The sequence below is a fragment of the Ips typographus genome, linkage group LG15 (assembly GCF_016097725.1).
Source record: "Ips typographus isolate SLU linkage group LG15, UJ_Ityp_2.0, whole genome shotgun sequence".
In the NCBI taxonomy this organism is placed as follows: domain Eukaryota; kingdom Metazoa; phylum Arthropoda; class Insecta; order Coleoptera; family Curculionidae; genus Ips; species Ips typographus.
This window is the reverse complement of record NC_138436.1, coordinates 3,485,480-3,506,647: the sequence shown is the minus strand read 5'-3', so window position 1 is coordinate 3,506,647 and position 21,168 is coordinate 3,485,480. Positions and strand designations below refer to the sequence as shown.

At 37.4% G+C, this 21,168-nt stretch overlaps 1 long non-coding RNA gene across 1 annotated transcript in view; it reads left to right on the top strand.

Moving 5' to 3' along the window:
• Nucleotides 1-21,168, top strand: part of LOC145738484 (uncharacterized) — a 74,584-nt gene that overhangs the window by 32,942 nt on the left and 20,474 nt on the right. The gene's annotated exons all lie outside the window — the stretch shown is intronic.

Below are 21,168 nucleotides of genomic sequence, written 5' to 3'. Positions count from 1 at the left end.
GATGACGTCACAATCGGGTAATCGGTCTTCTATCTGTTCTCTTAAAAACATGAGGGGAGTCAGTGCAGTCAGATCTTGGGGATCTTCTGACAAGTAGGTGAGAGGTCTGGAGTTGACTACTGACTCGCACTCACACAATAGCGTCGATAATTCTTCATAATTGAGGCTGGCTCGTCCCAACACTCGCCTTAATATCTGTTTTAGAACACCTATTAACCTTTCCCAAAATCCGCCCCACCAGGCTGCAGTAGGGGGGTTAAACTTCCAGGTAATACGCTGGATAGCGGTTTCTCGCGTAATTCTCTCCCAATCTAATGTCGCAAAAGCATTTGCTGCTCCTAGGAAATTCGTACCGTTGTCACTGTAAACAGTATTAGGTCTTCCTCTACGCGCTACAAATCGTCGAAGTGCCTGGAGGAAACTAGAAGTGGAGAGTGAAGTCGTAAGTTCTAAATGTACGGCTCGATACACGGCGCAAGTGAATAAACAGATCCAAGCCTTCTCTCCAGTTTTGAGATACAACGGTCCCGCAAAATCTACTCCGGTCACCTCAAAAACTGCCGCATCTCGTACACGATCCATAGGTAGCGGTGGCGTTTTCGCCGACAAGTTCTTGGAGTTAAACCGGTTACAAACCACACAGTGCTTTATTACGGATCTAATGGTACGCCTTCCGTTAAGCAACCAAAATCTCTCTCGAAGGAGTGAAAGTAGACCCTGGGTTCCGACATGACATGACTTAATATGGACTTCCATGATCATACTCTTCACTATAGGATGTTTAGATGGCAACACTATGGGAAAACGAAAGTCATCGTTATCTGACCTTGTAGATATTCTGGACATGAGACGAATTAATCCTTTTTCGTCACACATGGGGGAAAAACCAATTAGTCTTGAGTCATTCAATCCAGTGAAACAGTCAGCTTGCACTAGTTTCAGGATTTGTACCTCTGCCGCGTTATGCTCGTCCGCATCAAGTTCACCATACTTCTTTGTATCTGGGCGCTTGCAATTGTTAATAAATCTCTGGATCCACCCAAACATACGTACGGTTTTGGTGTACTTCTGAAAGTAATTAAAGTGCCAAATATCGGTTTTTTCCAAATGGTTCAATGTAGTGACAAGTTTCTTTTTCTTTTCCCCATTAATCTCTTCCTCATTGGGAACTTCAACGGCAGTTGGCCAAGTAACCGGGTCGTCGTAAAGCCATCGGGGTCCCTCCCACCATTTTAAGTCGAGTAACTGCTTCGGAGAGCACCCACGGGATGGTAAGTCAGCTGGATTACACACTCCAGGTAAATGTCGCCAGTCGTCTGCCGATGTCAGCTTTCTTATCTCGTTTACGCGGTTCCACACAAACACTCCCCATTCTTCCTTTCGTTGAATCCAATGTACCACAGTGGAAGAGTCGCTCCAAAAAAAACATGGAACTTCTTGTTCAAAATTTACCACCAAGGATGAGTAAAGACGAGCGCCTATGGTGGCCGCCAACAGTTCCAGTCGAGGTATGGTCATTTTTGTAGCTGCTTTACACAGAGGCGATATCCTTGCTTTTGCACCCAACAGAAATACCGACACTTTACCGCCTCGGACAGCTCGTAGAAAGACGACACAAGCATATGCTGATTGGCTGGCGTCACAAAACGTGTGCAAACTCAATTCCTCCGCTTCGTTGGTACCAGCCATTACCCAACGAGGTATTTTAATCTGTTGCAGGTAATGCAACTCATTAATCCAACTCATAAACTTGTGAGCTAAGTCTTCAGTCACTGGTTGATCCCAGGTCAGGTCGTCCTTCCATAATTGTTGAAGCATCAGCTTCGGTATGAGCGTAGTGGGACTGACAAAACCAATTGGGTCAAAAACTTTCTGTGTCAAAGCAAGTATCTGTCGTTTAGTAAGGGCGTTCATCTCCAAAGTAACGTCTTTCATGAAACTATAATTCAAAGTAAGATAATCTCCTTTGGGGTGCCAATTCAGTCCGAGCACTGCGCAGGTTTCTTCAAAATCACCAAAATCCATTCCTCCAGTGCGCTCCCACCCTCTTAGATCAAACAGTCCTTGTTTCATGACGATTGTTGATTCTCTGATGAACTTTTCAACTCCTGCTTCTGTGGATAAGCTAACCATACAATTATCCACATAAAAACTTCGTTTCAATTTTTCCACCGTCTCACGGGTATACAGCAGATTACTACTCGACTTAGTGGAACAGCATAAATTTAAACATTGGGACAGGTGATGATCCAAAGTGGCCCCAAGAAGGAAAGGACTGCTATTCAAACCAAAAACTACTCTTCGGTGGTTGTATACGACTTCGCGTCCTTGAGAGTCTAGCCATAAAAATTTTAAGAAGTCGCGATCTGCAGTATGTACACTTATTTGCAGGAAAGCCTTACGAATGTCCGCCACTACCCCAATCCTTTTTTCTCTGAATCTCAATAACATGGAAGGGATTTGTTCTATCAGATTGGGTCCTTTTTCAAGGCAGTGGTTTAGAGCAGATTTCTCTTTCTCATGGGCCGAAGCGTCAAAAACCGGCCTTATTTTTGTAGTTAGACTGCTCTCTTTGATGACGGGCCTGTGGGGCAGGTAATGTCCCAGAAGATGATTAACTTTGTCTGGACTAACTTTCTCGATAATTCCTTCTGCTTCCCACTCGGCAAAAATCTGTTCGTATTGATCACATAAACCGGTGGATTTCAACCTTCGAACAACAGACTCTAATCTCTTCTGTGTTAAGCTATAATTGCTGGAAAGTGGAGCATGGTCTTCTATCCATGGTAACCTGACTTCATATCGCCCTTCTGAATCGATGTGGATTGTCTGATTAAAAAGTTCCCTGGCAGCAATGGCAGCTTCTTCTTTGCTGCGTTTATCCGAGGGTTCCTTAATCCCAAGAGCTTCCAGTTCCCACAGTTGAGTAAGGGACGCGTTTTGCACGAACAAATTTAACGTCGTCATGACGGTAGTTGAACGAGCGCCATTTTTGCTTGAAACTTTTCCCATAAGTGTCCAGCCTAGTTGAGTCTCCATGGCGATCAATCCACAGGGTAACTGTTCTCGTCGTCCGGTGTACAACATGCCTATAACATCAGCCCCTAACAACAATTCTATGGGACCAGACTGCCCACTATCTGATACTTGGACGCCCAAAATGTCTAACTCATTGGTCCAAGGTCCGTAAAACACCGGTGGTACAGTTCCACAAATAGTAAGTTGATCCAGGGCTTCAAAAGTATGGGAAAATAGACCTCTACAAACAGTAATATCAAAACACTCATGTGTCACCCACATCTCTGATCCCCCAAAAAGGCAATGTACAACCTTTTCCACTCTTTTGGGTTGACAGTAAAGCTGTGTGGCAGTATCTTTCAGTATATACGACCGTTGTGAGCCAGTATCCACCAGAGCCCTAACTACTTTTGACCCTCTATCTCCTTTTATTGTCACACGCAGCGTTTGCAAAAATACTTGAGTAGACGTGTGATTAGCTAGCGTATGTTCACGAAAATGACTACCACTTGGTTCCTCCGTCGTAGTTGGTTCGCACTGCTTGTCATTTCCACCATCCTGTTTAGTAGTGGCGAGTAACTCTGAGCACATTAAAGAAACGTGTGAACGACCACATAACAAACATCTCATTCTGCCCCTACATTGTCTCGACTGGTGACCAATTTTCAAACAACGAAAACAGGCTTTATACTTAGCGGCCACTTCTTTCCGTTGTTCTAGACTCATTTTTTGGGCTTTAAAACAGGCTTCGGACAAGTGAGTACCTGAACAAAACAAACAGCGATTAATGCGACCAACCTCTGCATTTACAAGACCCAAAGCAGTTGGTTCGTTATGAAGTCTGTCTTTTCCCCGTCTTTGACCGGCATTGTCTCCTCCAGACGACCTCATACCACTTCCTAAACCAAAGCCTTCAGCTGCTAGACTAATGCGCTGCTCATTTTCCACTTCTTGCTTAAGGAAAAGCATAAGTCGCTTTAGCCGAATTTCCAACGAAAAGTCGGTTGGGTCGTCACCACTAGCAGGGCTATTAAAAATAGCTGAACGTTGCCAAACCCTAAGTAAATCCTGGGGTAAACAAGACTCTATCAATGGATACAACATGGCGGAACATTTATCAGTTGTTATCCCAAGTGTCTCTAAAGCTCGCAACTGAGTTTCAATTTGGTCATATAGACTGCTTATCTCCATCTTTTGTTTAGAGGTTGTGTTGGTTAAAATCAACTTTAATAACTCCCTAACATATACCTCTATTTGGAGATCCTCCCTGCCAAATCTACTTTGCATGCTTTCTATAATTTTATAATAGTTCTCACTCATGGCCGGATAGCTCTCAACAAGTTGTCGTGCTCGACTTCCAGCTAAAGTTGCCTGGATTAAATATTCAATTTTATCATGGTTATCGATACTCTCGTCTTGGTGAACCTTTTTAAATTGAGCCCAAAAAGCCAACCAGTCTTTGATGCTACCGTCATAGTGTTTGAACTCAATACGAGGAAGTCTAAATTTACGCATACCTGTGTGGTTATCTTCAATACTCACAGTGCTTCTTCCATCAGCCCCCCTGTTATCACTACTTCCAGTTAGGGTACTAGATTCAATAACCTTGTTACATTTCAGCCTCAGTATAGTAAATTTCTTGGCATAAACATCACAGCTTTCTATATCAGCTTCCAGTTCAGCGGCTGTCGACGTTTCCAACAAAAGATCATATAGTTCACAGTCAATTTTGCTCAGACACTCGAATTTTGACTGTAACATTTCGAGGGAAGCTTGTATTAAGTCTTTGTCAGGATTTTCCGACTGTAACCCCACTTCTAGTTCATTCGCGGCTCGTGTAAACGCACTCCGGTACACGGTACGGCTTTTCTTTGTAATTTCAAGTCCCGTAGCCATAATAAACGATTTGCAAACCCGATTCAAAATCACTCAAAGTTTCGAGGTTAAAACGACAAAGTTCGAAACCCGGTAAAAGTTTACAAAACTCGACTGCAATGGTACGGATTTTCCACGCACTTTCCAGAGTAACACGGGGGTTTTCCAGCTTATTTACAGACCGAAAAAGAGTTCCACTATTTTCCACAATAAGTCCTGTCACGGTCGCCAAATGTTGTGTCGTGCACCAAAGAAACTACCCGTTTCAAGGGCCGTCGACCGGTTCGTTAAATAAAATACGGAAGGTCTGTACAAAACACTTTAATTTCCTGACAAAACTAGCAAAATCTAATAAAGTTTCCCGCTATCTTTTTCCCTTCTACATCCATACAATAACAACCTTGCTTAACCACACTTTTTTAGGTTGTCTTCTACTTCTCTTCTTTTCCGCCCCATTCAACCGTCTCTTATACCCAACATTTCTGACAAATAGTTAGTCCGTTTTTTTTAGGTAAAATGTCCCAACAGAGTATATTGAGTAAAGGCGTAGCGAGATTGTCTATTTGGTCTTGTGAGGGAGATGGGGTTTATAATTGTCCAGTTGTGGGGGTTGCCTTTCCATTTTGCCTCTAGTTTCGTTAATCGTTCTGTTATTTTTGTCATTTGTGTCCGTTCGTAGAGTAATTCGTTGGTTGGGTTATGTAGCGGGTTTTGAGGATGTCTAATCTTGGTTACTAGTCTAAGTGCAATTTGTTCTGTAGTTTGTACGTGTTTTTTTGTTTTGCTGGTCGCATTAACTCTTAGTATGTGTCCGTAGTCGAGTAGAGGTCTGCAAATAGATTTGTATATTTTAGTTGCAGTTTTTGTGCTTATACCTCTGTTCTTGTACGTCAGGGCTCTGAAATGTTTAGTTCGTTTAATAATTTCAATTCTCATATTTTGTGCATGTTTTGTAAATTTGAGTATTAATATCATAATAGTATTTATTTAGCGATAATGCTACTTGAAAAACAAAACAATACAATGCACACATGTCCCAAAAATTAACCAACAAGCAAATCACTAGCAAATTACATACTGTTCTCGCGGACTGAGTTTACCCGTGCGTCATCACCCTGTGATTTAGAAGTAGACATGCATTATTGACTTCATCCTTGTCTATTGTTCACTTTCAGAAAGGGTAAATATCTAAGTGAATGTCTGCCAAAATAAACATTTACTGATTAGCGCTTCAATTTCAGTCATTGTCAGTTTGAAAACCATTGACATTTATTTGATTTGTTTACTATTAATTTTTTTCCGTTTCTTTGTGTTGTTAATCATTTATAAAGTTTTCTTTTTACCACACCACCACAGTTCTTTTAAGAGCTATTGTTTCTACGCTTTTAACATTCTGTAAGTACTTTCATATTATTATTATTAATATTTTTATTTTTTTTATATCGGCTGTCACGGTCTAACCAAAATTGACACAATTACTAACCTGTTTTGAAAAAAAAATGGGAGTGTCTATTATGGTTTTTATTTTGCCATTTGGTTTTAACAGAATTAATATATGTCATAAATTCGGAATTACTTACTATTACAGTATTTTTTAGAAAATGCCTGGAAAAATTCTCCACAGACAAGCCCAGCAGTTAATTCTTAACCTTTGTGAATATTTTGAATTGGAAAAAAACAATGGAGGGCCTTTAGAAGCTTTATCATCGGTTCAGGAAGTAAATAACAAATTTTAAGACCTTATATATTCTTAGTGATGTATTTTTTTGATACTAGAGGGTTGCAGCTGCTCTGAAAATTTCCCGCAAAACTGTTTATTCAATTCGGAAAAAGCAAGCAAGCAATCTTATGATTTCCTCACCTAGAAAACGTAAATCGAGATGTTATCGACGGGCCAAGACCACTGATGTATCTGAAAGCATTAAAATGGATGTTCGAAATACATTATATGATATGTACAAAGATAGTGAGTTAATAATAGTAAAACATATCTACTTTTGTAAGAAACATCTATAAACATTTTATTTTTTCAAGAGATTTTTGGGTTGCATTAGATTTTTCATAAAAATTTCTTCAAACATACATTTTTACAACTTTTATATCACAAAAGTTTCTTGACAATGGCACCCATTAAGTGTGAAAGAGTATATTTTTTGTGTAAAACATATTAATAAAGTCATAGGAAAAATAAAATATGCGTCTAAAATGTTTTCCAGCGGGTTTAAAATAAAATAAGTGAATTGCAACCTGAAAACTTCCGGCTCTGGCATATGAGATACTACAGCATCACTCAGAATGTCTTATTAAATTTTTAATTTGTTGTATTTATTTTAGAGAAACATGTAACCATCAAGAACCTAAATCAAGAGCTTAAGGTTAAAGAAATAATACATATTGGTGATACATCTCTGCGAATTTTGGTAAATGAATTAGGTTTCAAATTTAGACGGGATGATAACAGGAGAACGAAGCCATATTTCTTACGGAAATATATGGATAATATGACCAGTGAATACCGACGACAAGTGATTTTCCTGAATGAAACATGGATTTACTCTAAGGGAAATAAAACAAAGTCATGGCAGGATAAAAGTATAAAAAGTGTGCGTAAACCAGGATATGATGGCAAACGTTTTATCATTGTTCATGCCGGATCTTCAAATGGATTTGTTCAAAATGCCAGTTTATCATTTTGTTCAAAATCAATGACACTAGATTACCATGGTGTAATGAATAATAGTATATTCACTAAATGGATGACAACACAGCTAATCCCCAATCTGGAAGAGCCATCTTTAATAGTAATGGACAACGCGCCATATCATAGTGTACTAGAAGAGAAACAACCATCATCTGCCTCTACAAAAGGAGACATAATAAAATGGTTAAAAAAGAACAACATTACATTTGACGAAAAACTACTAAAAGCTGAATTGTTACAATTAGCTAAAAGGAATAAGAAGGAGAATATTTATATAATTGACGAGCTAATCAGGCAACATGGGCATGAGGATTTAAGACTTCCACCTTATCATTGCCAGTTTAATTCAATAGAATTAATTTGGGCCCATGCTAAGAATTACTACAACAAGCATATTGGACGCAATGGTAATGGTGATGAAAAGGTCCTCAGCATGTGGAAAGAAGCTCTGGAACAATGCACCCCACAAGTATGGAAAAACTGTGTACGACACACTGAAAAATTGATTAAGGGGTGGTATGAGAGGGAGCAATTTATAGTAAACATGGAAGTTGAACCACTGATTATAAGTGTTTCTAACACTTCTGATTCAGACTCTGATGATATTTATGATTCAGAATAATTTTGTAGATGTTTGTACATTTTTTTCATTGCCAATGTGAAAACTCCACTTTATATACTCATGTGAATAGTTAGAGTGTTACTTTATTTATTTATTGTCAGCAATAATGAAACAATGACAATAATTAGGAAAATACGATAGGGCGACATATGTTTTTCCTATGATCCAAAGGGAGACTTCTCATAAATAAAAAATGTTATTTCGTTCAACATATTTTTGATTCACTTTGGTATAAGGTTGTCTTAGTGCAAATTTGCAGCCAAAGATCTCTACTTTCTAACTGATAACACACGCAAAATTTTAAACGTGACGAAGCTTTAGACACGCCCGTTTCTCTAATATGAACACAACAGGTTTGTTGACGAAAACTTGATTTGATTCATATGATTATAAATGACGTAGCCTTTGTGACGCACGGGTAAACTCACTCCGCGAGAACAGTATACACCCTACTCCGAGCACAACAACTTAAAAAATACCAGACGAGAAAAATGTGTAGTAATGATGCATCAGCAGGGTTAAATACCTAGGTTAAGTTTGAAATTGGTATTGTAATCTTACTTAAGACCAATCTCTATGCCCTTCAAAAAATATACATTTACTTGATTTTATTGTCTAATTTTCAACTATTATTGAAATATTGTATTAAAATAACAAATACAACTATTTTAGCTGCACGGGAATCTATTTGACATAACATAAATACTAAAAACAAAAGCAAAGTGACAAATTCGAACTTTAGTTGACATAACAACAGATGGAAGATGGCTTAATCAGCAGAATTTGAACTGAAAAAAATTGAACTTAAGTATTGGATAGTTAAAAAAAAAATTGCAGCTGCATAAATACAGGGTGTTACAAATTAGATGCATTAGCATTGCTATCTCAGAAAGTATAGTTGATAGAGCTTTAGTTAAATAGAGGCAAAGTTGCGCATTTTACTGCTAAATAATTCGGTAAATTTTTTTTTTTTAATTTTTATTACATCCGGAGATATCCAACAAAAACAACTAATCAAATTTCTATTTTATTTTTTTCCACTTTATTATTGATTATTTTGGAAAATCAATTGCACCTTCTGGAGGCCTTAATTTATGCTATTTAAGAAAATAATGTTTGTATTTAGCTACAACGTTTTGTTTTTTAGATACCATCATCAACTTAATATTTTAAAATACGGACCGGGACTTTTGATTTCGTTTTTTTAGTAGCTACCAACCTACCGAAAATAATGATGTGCCACACTTGTCAAAAAATTATACCTAGTGTACTTAGGTATTTGTTTTTTTCAAATATGCATTTGAAATTCATATGTTATCATAATGAGTAAATAATTTAGTTTGATATGATTAAGCTGATTCATCAAAACTCAACCGCGAATTCAAACATGTGAGTATCTGAAAAATAAATAACTAGCAAAAAACATATTTTTTTTTAAATAAATGAAAAGTACCATAAGAAACTCTCGCTCTTTTTCGAAGGAGCAATGAAGCTATTTATTAAATTATATAAAACTAAATTATCTACTCATTATGACAACATATCAAATTCAATTGCTTATTTTTTTAAAAAATCTTAAAATACCAAGTACATAATACGAGTACACTAGGTATATTTTTTGACAAGTGTGACACATCATTAGTTTCAGAAGGTCTGTGGCTACTAAAAAATGAAATAAAAAGTTGAGGTCGGTATTTGAAAATTTGAAGCTGACGTTGGTATCTAAAAAAGTAATGTTTGAGCTGAAAACTAAAACTATTTTCTTGAAGAAAATGTGCCCCCAGAAGGTGCCATTGATTAAATAAAATAGAAATGTGTAATAAAACTTTTTTGAATTTTTTTTACCAAATTATTTAGCAATAAAATGCGCAACTTTGCCTCCATTTAACTAAAGCTCTATCAACTATACTTTCTGAGATAGCAATGCTAATGCATCGAATTTGTAACACCCTGTATGTTTGGTTTAAAATCATGGTACTAGATAAGCAAATGTTGTATCATCTAAGTAATTTCGTAGACATCATTTGATCTGAAGAATTGACACGTATATGAATTAGATTATTACTGTTCCTTCAAACGTGCATTTAGATAACACTACATACAGTGCTTTTGTAACATGCATGCTGCCCAAGTTCAATAAAATTAAAAAGACTAACTTTTCACAAAAATTCTCGAACCCCCTCATGTTTTTAATTTTATTAAATGCTGCTTGTGTTGAATGTAAATGAATATGAATTGGAATTATACAGTGCCCAAAAACTGGGTATTTAAAATATTTTTGATCTTTTAAATGGCAACACTTCTTTATTATTGTATAATTTGGATTCTAAATTCTAAATATGTTCCATGCAACTTGTACCACAATTGTCCTGTAAATATTGATAATTTGACACCAATAATTTTCCAATAAATCAGATACACAATAAATCATTATAGTACATCGAGTATGGTCGACGAGGATACATCGTCAACCGGTGACGGTGATGATAAGCGTTGCAAATATTGCAATAAAACGGTGCAATCTGGTGTGAAATGCATAAAATGTCATCTATGGTTACACAATTCCTGTGCACTAAGAGTAACGGGTTTAAAAGTTTTTAGTGGTAGTAAATCCCTAGTGAAATGCCCCTGTTATGGCCAAGTGGATAGTGGAACCCAGACGGATAATCAAGAAAATAGAATGCCAGAACCATCCCAAACTAGTGCAAACCTGGAAATACACTACCTTAAACAGCTTGTAGAAGAATTAATGGACAAAAATAACGTGTTAAAACAAAATAATGCCCTACTGGCCGATAAATGCTACAGCCTTGAATCCGTAAATATCGAGGAAAAAACAACAATAAACAAGCCGAAGATAACGTCGTATCGAGATGTGCTGCAAAATTCAGTAAACAACACCAGGACCGGACCAGCCCAACCACAACGGATTCAAAATTTTAATACTCCAATTCCTTCAATAGAAGTTGTACACCATCAGCCGTCTACAGTCCCTATCGTAAGATCGAACTCTACTGGCTCCGCTTCCGCAGAACACTGCCGACAAAACTACGAGTTAAAAACTCTGGGTTTTCAAGGCGCTCAAGACTCCGCTAGACTGACAAAAAAAATTCGGAAATTGGGAACAGGTGAAGAACCACGCGACTCGGCAACGAAAGGTTTTACTGGAGGGGACCGACGCGTTTGGATATACTTATATAGAGTCATGAAAACAGCCACAGAAGATATGATAACAGCATTCATTAAAAACAAAAGTGGTTTTGAGCACCTAAAAATCATTGTAAAGGAGATAGTAAACTCTGAGGATAAACTTAGATCTTTTGTAGTGGTAGCCCCATTGGACAAAAAGGATGATATGTACAAAACGGACTTTTGGCCTAGAAATGTTGGTATTAGAAGATTTGATTTTAGCAGGAATCAAGAATTCCTCAAGGAAACGAAAGACTTATTTCCATAAGGACCCAACAGTTAATGCTGCCCCGGCCATAAGCAACTCCAGAACAACATCACCATGCGATTTAGTTGATAGACCTCTCAATATAGTGCATCAAAACATCCAATCACTAAAAAATAAAATCGATGAACTTGAAGTTTTCTTAGAGCTGGAAAGAGTGAACATTTTGTGCATAACTGAAAGTTGGTGCTCAGACTACCAGATGGCTGCCTTAAACATCAAAGGCTACAACATAGCTAATTTCTATAATCGAACGAACAATCAACATGGCGGAGTTGTGATATTGGTGAGTGATAATATAGACTATGTGCCTATTACAGTTCCTCCTGGTCTATGTATTGAAATGACATTCGAATGTGCATGCATCCAGTTGTGTAGAAATAATATTAAAACAAATGTTCTTTGTGTATATAGGTCACCCCTATCTCAGAGGGTTGACTTCCTTAAACAACTGGAGGCTTGTCTTACATTCTTAACCAATACATTTCCCTTTAGTCGTAGTATTGTTGCCGGAGATTTTAACATTAATTTCTTGCAAGACAACACTGCTACTCTTGAGCTAACTGACATTTTAAGTTCGTTCAACTTGACCCCAGCTTTTAATGTACCTACTCATATATGTAAGAACTCTTCCACTGCTATCGACTATATTTGTACAGATTTCAATTCAGTTATTATTGATAAAAAGGTTTGCGAAAACGGCTTATCGGACCACACTTATCAACTTGTTACAATTCCGGCATGTTCTAATGAAAGTATTAACAATTCTGACATGGTACGATGTTTTTCTATAAAGAACATGAATAATTTCAAAAGATTATTATCATTGGAGTCATGGACCAACTTACTGGAAAGTGCGGACGATGTCGGATACAGTATGTTGCAATTTGTTGAGATCTTTTATAGTTATTTTAACATCTGCTTTCCTTTTGTAAGGAAAAAAGCGCTAGATTATATTTCGAATAAACAGTGGCTCACTTTAGGCTTGAAGGTGTCATCAAAGAACCTACGCAAAATGTCTTCCCAGCTTAAAAAAGCAGAGATTAGTATGGATCACTATAAAAGATATAAGAGTATTTACAGGAAAACCTTGCGACTTGCAAAACAAACATATTATGATAATAAACTATCTTCTTCTACTAACAAATCAAAAACTATTTGGAATATTATAAACTCTACTACTAAAAATAAAGGAAACAAGCAAATAAATAGGATATTAGTAAATGATATTGAAATTACGGATTCCAAAGAAATAGCAAACCATTTTAATTCCACTTTCGTAAATATTCCCTTATCGCTCCAAAATCTACACATACCAATAATTTCTAACTCCCTCAATACAGTACCACATGTTAATAATTCAATCTATTTATTTGATGTTACAGAAAAAGAAATAATTGAAGTAATAAACAGTTTAAAAAATACGAATTCCACCGGTCCTGACGAATTTTCGGCAAAACTCATTAAGTTTTGTAGTTCAGAGGTCAGTAAGCCCTTGTGCATATTATTAAACTTGTGTTTTACGCAAGCGATTTTTCCGGACTACTTGAAATTATCCAAAGTCATTTGTGCGCACAAGAGGGGTAGCACAGCTGATATCGGAAATTATCGCCCAATATCACTCCTGTCAATATTCTCGAAAATTTTTGAAAAAGTTTTATCAAAACGCATTCTAAACTTTCTAGATTCCAATAATGTACTATCAGACTCACAACATGGTTTTCGAAGCAGGAAATCAACTTTATCAGCACTATGCTATGTTATTAACCAAATTTATAGGGAACTAGATCAAAATAAAAACGTTATGGCCCTTTTTATTGATCTGACCAAAGCTTTTGACTGTGTCGAGCACACCTTGCTTTTGCAGAAATGTCTTTCTTATGGAATACGAGGAAATTGTCATAAATTATTGAACTCGTATCTATCTAATAGAAAACAATATGTTTTATTCAATAAATCTGAATCAGACCAGTTAACAATTGAAGTTGGCGTCCCGCAGGGCAGCGTCTTAGGCCCACTACTCTTCCTTATATACATTAATGACATGCCAAAATATTTGAGTGCACCACATTGTGAATTTGCTGACGATATTACTTTGTTATCCTCAAATAAGGATGAGCATATCTTGAGAAGGACTTTGAATGATAATTTGAGCTTGTTATCAAATTACTTTAGTAACAATAAATTAACTCTGAACCAAGATAAGACGTATACAATGGAGTTTCATCCTTGCGGAGCCAACTACCTGAAAAGTCATCTTATCAAATTGAGTGGTAAAACTATAAAACAAGTTACATCTTTTAAGTTGTTGGGTTTATATTTAGACTTGTCGTTGAATTGGAAAGAACATGTCAATTTTGTCTGCAGCCAATGTTCGAGAAGCTGTTTTGCTTTACAGCGCCTAAAACAAATAACGAGTCGGGCAACAGTTAAATCATTCTACTATGCTAATATTGAATCTCGTATGAGATATGGAATAGTGCTGTGGGGTGCATCGTCTGCATCCAATAGAGCTTTCTTAAACCAAAAACGTGCCGTACGTATAATGTTTAATTTAAAATCGAGGGAATCATGTAAACCATCATTTATCTCAGAGAAAATAATGACTTTTCCTTGTTTATTTATATTCGAACTTTTAAAATTTGTAAGGCAGAATGCGTCCGCTTTCATAACTCTAAATACTAATCATAACTATGCTACCCGATTTGGAAATAACTATCAATATGAGTTACACAGGCTTGAATTATTTAAAGCGAACCCCTATTATATTGGTGCTGTGATATATAATAAGATCCCACCAAAATTACGTCAGTTGTCAAACAGCAGGTTTTTATCATTTATGAGAGACCTTTTATTAAGTAGGGCTTTTTATACAGTGGAGGAGTTCCTAGGCTACAGCTTTGAAGACGTATAACATGTGTGATAAGTGATAAGTATTTTCTTTTTTATATACGTGATTTTGTAATCTTCCTACATCCCTTTTGTGATATTGGAAATAAATTGTATTGTATTGTATTGTATTGATTAACATCCCCAAAAATTATTGATGACATTTTTGAAAAAAATGTAAAAAGATAATAAACCGTCTTGGTTATTGTAACAGTACATAGAGTTCATTTTGAACAGCTGATTTTAATTTTTTTCAATTTTTTTAAGTAAAAGTTGTAGGACCTATAATTTTGAAATGTGTATTTGACATTTGTTTGAAAACAATTGAATATCAGTATGGAGTATGTTGCATGAAATATGTTAAGGATTGTTTGTAGAATCCAAAACCTCCTATAAAAATAAGGTTTCAAGTGTTTTTGCAAAAAGTAAAGCCCACTTTAAAATTTAGTTTAAGTATTAGTAGGTATTAGTACTCACTGTAAAAATTGAAGGTGTTTATAAATGATAAGTTTATGGAGGTTATTACATGACATATAGACTGACAAGTGCCAGTACATAAATAGTAAATATTTCATAAAAAGTTGTAGCTTGTAGCTGCAATCCTTTTTCTTTAAGCCGGAACCCAAAACAAAAATGAAAAAGTTAATAAAATCATGTACCTAAAAACTATAACTTTTGTGATAATATCTTGGATAATATTCATGTCAATGCCAGGTTAACCATACTGCAGGTGCGAAAAAGGCAAAAAGATTTAATTTTAGTATTAGCCATAAAAAATTTAGGTTTTTAAGTGAATTCAGTTATAACTAATACTAAATTTAAATTATTTTTTTCTAAATTACTTTGGTCATAGGCATTGATTCTATTCTTAGTCCTAATATTAATAATATAACTAAAATTTTGCTTTATAAACTAGGCTTAAGTCCCTTCCATTTCATCACATTCAAGACATTGTATAATACATATTAACTCAATGTTGAGCAATGCCGATTACTAAAGTGTACAATGATAATTATTAAACATAAAACAATAATGAAAAATGCATTAGTTTTCATTTGAATGTTAATTCAAGTAAAATCACTATACTGACCTTAAACCTTGCTTTTTTATTCACGGTTCTAATGTAAGTAGTTGATCCCATTGCACACCATTTTACTCTTCAACTTGATTGATATGTTACAATCTTCTTAGTGGGTAATTTGTTCTTTGCTTGGGTCAATTTATTCATAAAAGTTGTATTTTCTCATCCATATAGAAAAGTAGTGAAGTATTCAGCATATACAGGATACAGATCTGTGAAATAGGCCCAATTTGTTAGTTGAACCACCCTGAAAAAATTGTCAGACTAGACAAATTTTTAGTAATGTATACAAGTGATGCATCAGCAGAGATTATTTAGGTTAAGTATGAAATTGCCATTGAAATCTTACCTGGGCTAGCAGGCGTTGTGTGCATTATGACCATTGAAAAATATACATTTACTTGAATTTATGTGCATAATCTTCACCAATTATTAGACTATTGTAATAAAAATATAATTATTTTAGCTGCAATTTTTCTGACACAACAAAACAAAAACAAAAGCCAAGTGACAAGTTGGCATTTGACATCACAACAGATCCAAGATGCGATCTCAATGCGATACGCCGGGTGACGTCACAGTGGATGCTCGGGTGCACAATATGAATTTAATACCCAAGGGATTACAGGCGTTGTCCGTGGTTTGGTATTACTATTTGATAGTCCATCTTCACAGAGTGGAACAATTACATTCTTCTGAAATGGTATTTATAGGAAGGGGTAAGTTCGAATAAACGAAATATCTAAAAATGTATATTTATTAAGTATTGGATTTATTGTTTTAAAAGAACATTGCAGCAGCACAAAGATGTTTTCTTTACAATTATAGTACTTGATAGGCAGATGTTCAGCCTTATGCCTTAAATCCATTGACTTTAATATCAATATTGAAATAATTTCAATGAAAATTTACCACTATTTCAATTTTTGGTCACATTTGATTAAAAAAACTGTAAGTAACAATTGATTGATAAAATTTCAAGCTTCACTATGACAACATTGCATTTGTGTTATGGCCAGACCAAACCAGACGGACAAGTACCGACCTAACCTCACAAATTATGTTATTATTTAAACGGCTTTTGGTGTTTTTCAGTTTTTTTGCCGGCAACGGTATGTAGGTACTTAATTCAAAATTAGGATAAAGTACCAAACTTAATTTTTAAATCAATTTCAGGTATGTCTAAGAAAGCCTCAAGACAGCAATATATTCACTTCTAACTGAGCTAGAATGTTCTGAGGTTTTAAAGTGGGGAAAGGGTACCCCAAATTTAAAAAGACAATCTTGGGAACAATCTGCAAAGGCTATAAATTCTATTGGAGGTACCCAAAAACCTGGTGAACAATGGAAAAAGGTATATAATTTACAGTAGTTAAGACTTCCCAGCAAACACAAGCCGTTTGGCAAGTAAGCGGCCGAACGGCGGCACAAGCAGTTTTCTTATGGCAAATATTGCCTCTTTCAAATCAGAAGCGGAACGTGTACCGGTTTTCCGAATATAAACTACAGATATCTCACCTCTGGCGGTGCGCCTTCGACTTTCTTCTATAGCTCAGAGGTCATTTTAGTACTTTCGGGCCAATTTCGGATCGCGTTCGGTCATTCGTAAAGCCGATCGTTTCACAAATAGTTGGATTTTCCCGCAATTTGTTGACGTGTGTGACAGATGAGCTAATATCTAGATTGCTCATAGAAGAAGAGAGATCAAAATCTGCAGATGAAGTCACAGCCCTGACAAGTAGTTCAAGGAGGATCGAAGGCTCAGTTCAAGGAAATCAAAATGGTACTGTAAATAAGCCAACATGTCATTTTTGTCATAAAGTTTTCTGTTTTCTGAATTTCTGTAATTAATCATGTGATGGTTCTGAAAAGAACCTTTATTCAACGTCGTCGTCGTCATCAGCAGTATAAAGTTGAGCTGAAACTAACAAAAAATTTCACTTTGACCTGTCCTTGCCTAAAAGAAAGGGTTACAGGTTACATTTTTTTTTATTTTCAAAAGTTTTTTGGGGAGAAAAACTAAATTTTAGTGTTACTGAGAGTCAATTAAATTAAAATTTGAGGAATATTTTATATATACTTTTTATACCTGAAACGTGATGAGAAAATTAAGGACAAACAAATTTCTGTAATTAATCATGTGATGGTTCTGAAAAGAACTAACAAAAAATGTCAATAGTACTTTTAAAAATGTAAGAAAAACACTTTGAGCTGTCCTTGGCTTCGATCAATGTTGTTGCATGCAAAAAATATGCAAACAACACATTAATCTACTAAGCCCTTCCACCCACGTCAAGGTCACACAGCTCCATGGAAGGGTACCTTTTAGATTAGAAACAGGTAAATAAATATTTCACCTAAAACTTATCTATTTGTTGTTACCCCAGTGTAATTCATACTCGTACAGTACTTGAATTACACTAAAGTATTTGTAACAACATAAAGCATTTAAAGTTGTAAAAATTGAATGAACGAAATAAAAAGTTGGGTACGTTAGTTAAACTTTAAACACTTTATGTCGATTGTGTGTTTTATGTGTGTGTGTTAGTATTTAAAGTGATTACACTTAAATGTCCAGATTCAGGTGTTTTAGTACCACTTTAAACACTTGTGTCGTTTGTGTATTTTTAGTTTTTCTGTTTTTAAATTTAATTTGGTTTTTATTTATATACATTTTTTTGGGCAAATATGCAATATGTAAAGTTGTATCGAAATGTCATATTATCGAACACATTTCTAAGTAAACTTTACATTCTGTATATTAATTTATTTTGGGATTTTTTTTATTCCTATTCTATTATACTATATCTACAACAGAGACCAGAGGGGAACTTAAAAACTATGCGCACCTAAAACTAACAATATTTTTTTTGAGTCAATTTTAAACACCTACAGACTGTATGTGCGAGATCATCTAAATAACGTACCCAATTTCAGATTGACCACACCAATCTGTAAACATTTTAAATTGATTTTACATTTTTTTAAATTTTTTTGGTAAATATAAAACATTTAAAATTGCCTAGCAAGACCAAATTCGTCTACACTTTTGTATCAATTTAAAATACTTTATATTAATTTTTTCTAATTTTTTTCCCTTCTTTGAAGGGGGCGGTCCAAATCGGGTAATAGCTTCCATCGCTTTGCGCTGACGAATTCTCGCCTCGATTTCCGCTATTTGTCTCGCTTCATCCCTCTGATCCTCTGTCAGTTGGTCACTAATCGTGTCCGAGGTGCCAGGCATACCAGCGACGGATTTGCGCATTTTCAACTCCACATCGGTGAGATCTGGACAAATGGGGTTGAAAAATTGCTCTTTGGCAATTTGCACCAGGTGCGCCTCGCTCACTTCTCCCTCCGTCACTGTCCTCGATTTGTTCTGGAGTCACAGTCGGTTTCGGCTTTTTCGACCCATTGCTCCTCTGCTGATGATGATGATGATGATGGTGGATGTCGTGGTATAGCAGAGGGCAATGGTCGTAGCAGTAGCCCAAGTTGTGGCGAACCTCTTGGCGGCCGAATCTGCACGTCTGACAAAATTCGAATCTTCGACGATGATTTATGCGTGCCGGCCTGTGATGATTGTGATGGTGGTGCCAAGTAGGTGTTTGGTTCGTTGTGATGCTTTTTTCGTGGGCGCGCTCTAGGTGGTAGGGCGATTGGTGGTGGCATCAACAGAGCGTCTCGGTCATAAATGGTCGATGGTCGATCTCCAATCCGCCTGGTTCCATCAACACGTAATACCGCCGTGTCCAATGGGGGCAACAATAATTGTGGCAGCGACAATAATCGTGGTGGTCCACCATCATTACCGCCATCACCATCAACCACATTGCCACCATCGGGACCAACGACTACAGCATTGACGTTTTGATGGGCCCGTTTCCGTATATTATATACGACTACAGGCGGATCCGGTCTTACCGTAAACACTTCGCGGTGTACCACATTTCGCGTTGTGAGCACGGTGGTAGGAAATGTGAAACGACCTTGCATCGGATGTGGCCCCACGAAAATTCGAACCTGTGCAGGATCGCCGACTCGCGACATGGCGACATACAACTGGCCGTGAGCAAAGCAGGGACTGGTGAGCGCAATCCCTACCCGCTTAAAAGTTTGTCCTTGCGACTTGTTGACAGTCATAGCGAATGCAAGGCGTACCGGGAATTGAGTTCGCTGTATGGGCGAAATCAATTCTGGAACGGTACTGCGCAATACCATACGTGGTAGCCAAACTATTTTCCCCTTAGACGGTCCAGTCAACGTTTCCAATTCGAGCAATTGGAAACGTTGACTGGCAACTTCGAGCAATTGGAAACGTTGACAAACCAACAACCTGCATCCGTTACACTGTGCGTTACCCAGATCGATGTTGCGCAACAACATCACTACGGCTCCAACTTTTAACCGCAAATCGTGCGGCGGCAAATTGGACGTATTGATGCCATTGAGAACATCAACGGGCACGTACAGGTCATTGGGTTCTTGGTCATTGTTGGTGGTGGTGGGAGGTGGAGCTGCTGCTGCAGCTGCTCCTCCGGGTACAATATTGGCGACGACATCTTCTGTGGCTGGTGGAATGGCTTGTACCACAGGTGGTGGTGGTGGTGGTGGTGTTCGCACAATCCCGTCGTCGTCCATACAGATGTTTAGCATCAGTTGTTCGATTGCATCGTCGCCAATATTGTTATTGTCACGATCGGGGGGTGGTGGTGGCATTCCGTTATTGGCTTGTGGTGCTGCTGCTGCTGGTTGTTGCTGCTGCTCCTGTTGGTGTCTTGCTCGTTGACGGGTCGCCGGCCGATTATCGCTCAGTTGCTCGTCAACGGAGAAGAAGGAGCAGACCTCACCGGGAAGCAATTCCAACACTTTGTCGTTAATTTCGCTAACTTCGGCGTTGGTTGGACATAAAATGACGCGTTCGTGTATGGTATCCCGTATTCGACTGGCCGTAGTACCCGCACCGCCGTATACGAAATCGATGAGGTGTTGCCGCGTTGGCACCCGAAACTCGGGTGGGATGTCGATCAAATCCCGCGGAGCATAAGCTACACGCGTCAACTTGAGCGGAAAACGTCCCTCACCAATTTCCAACAGCTGTTGGGCGTACCGCGCTGCGACGACGGGATCTGGACACGATCTGGCTCTCAAATTTTCAGAGAGACTCTGCTTGCCTGGCATCACGTAATGCCAGAGAAAACTACTCAAAACCGATCGATTCAGTATCGACATTGCATTCCCATGTTCACGCATCAGAATGGGCAAGGTTTGACGAAAGTCACCACCAAACACAACCACTTTGCCGCCGAACGGTACTTGAGAGCGCGTAATGTCTCGCAAATAACGATCGACGGCCTCCAAAGCAAATCGACTGGTCATTGACACTTCATCCCAAAAGATGACGTCAACTTCAGCCAACCGTTTGCTGCGATTGTGCTCAACGGGCCAGCCCACCGTGGACGTTTTGTTGAGGTCCAAGCCGATCCGGAAGGCCTTGTGGCACGTCATGCCATCCATAATTAGGGATG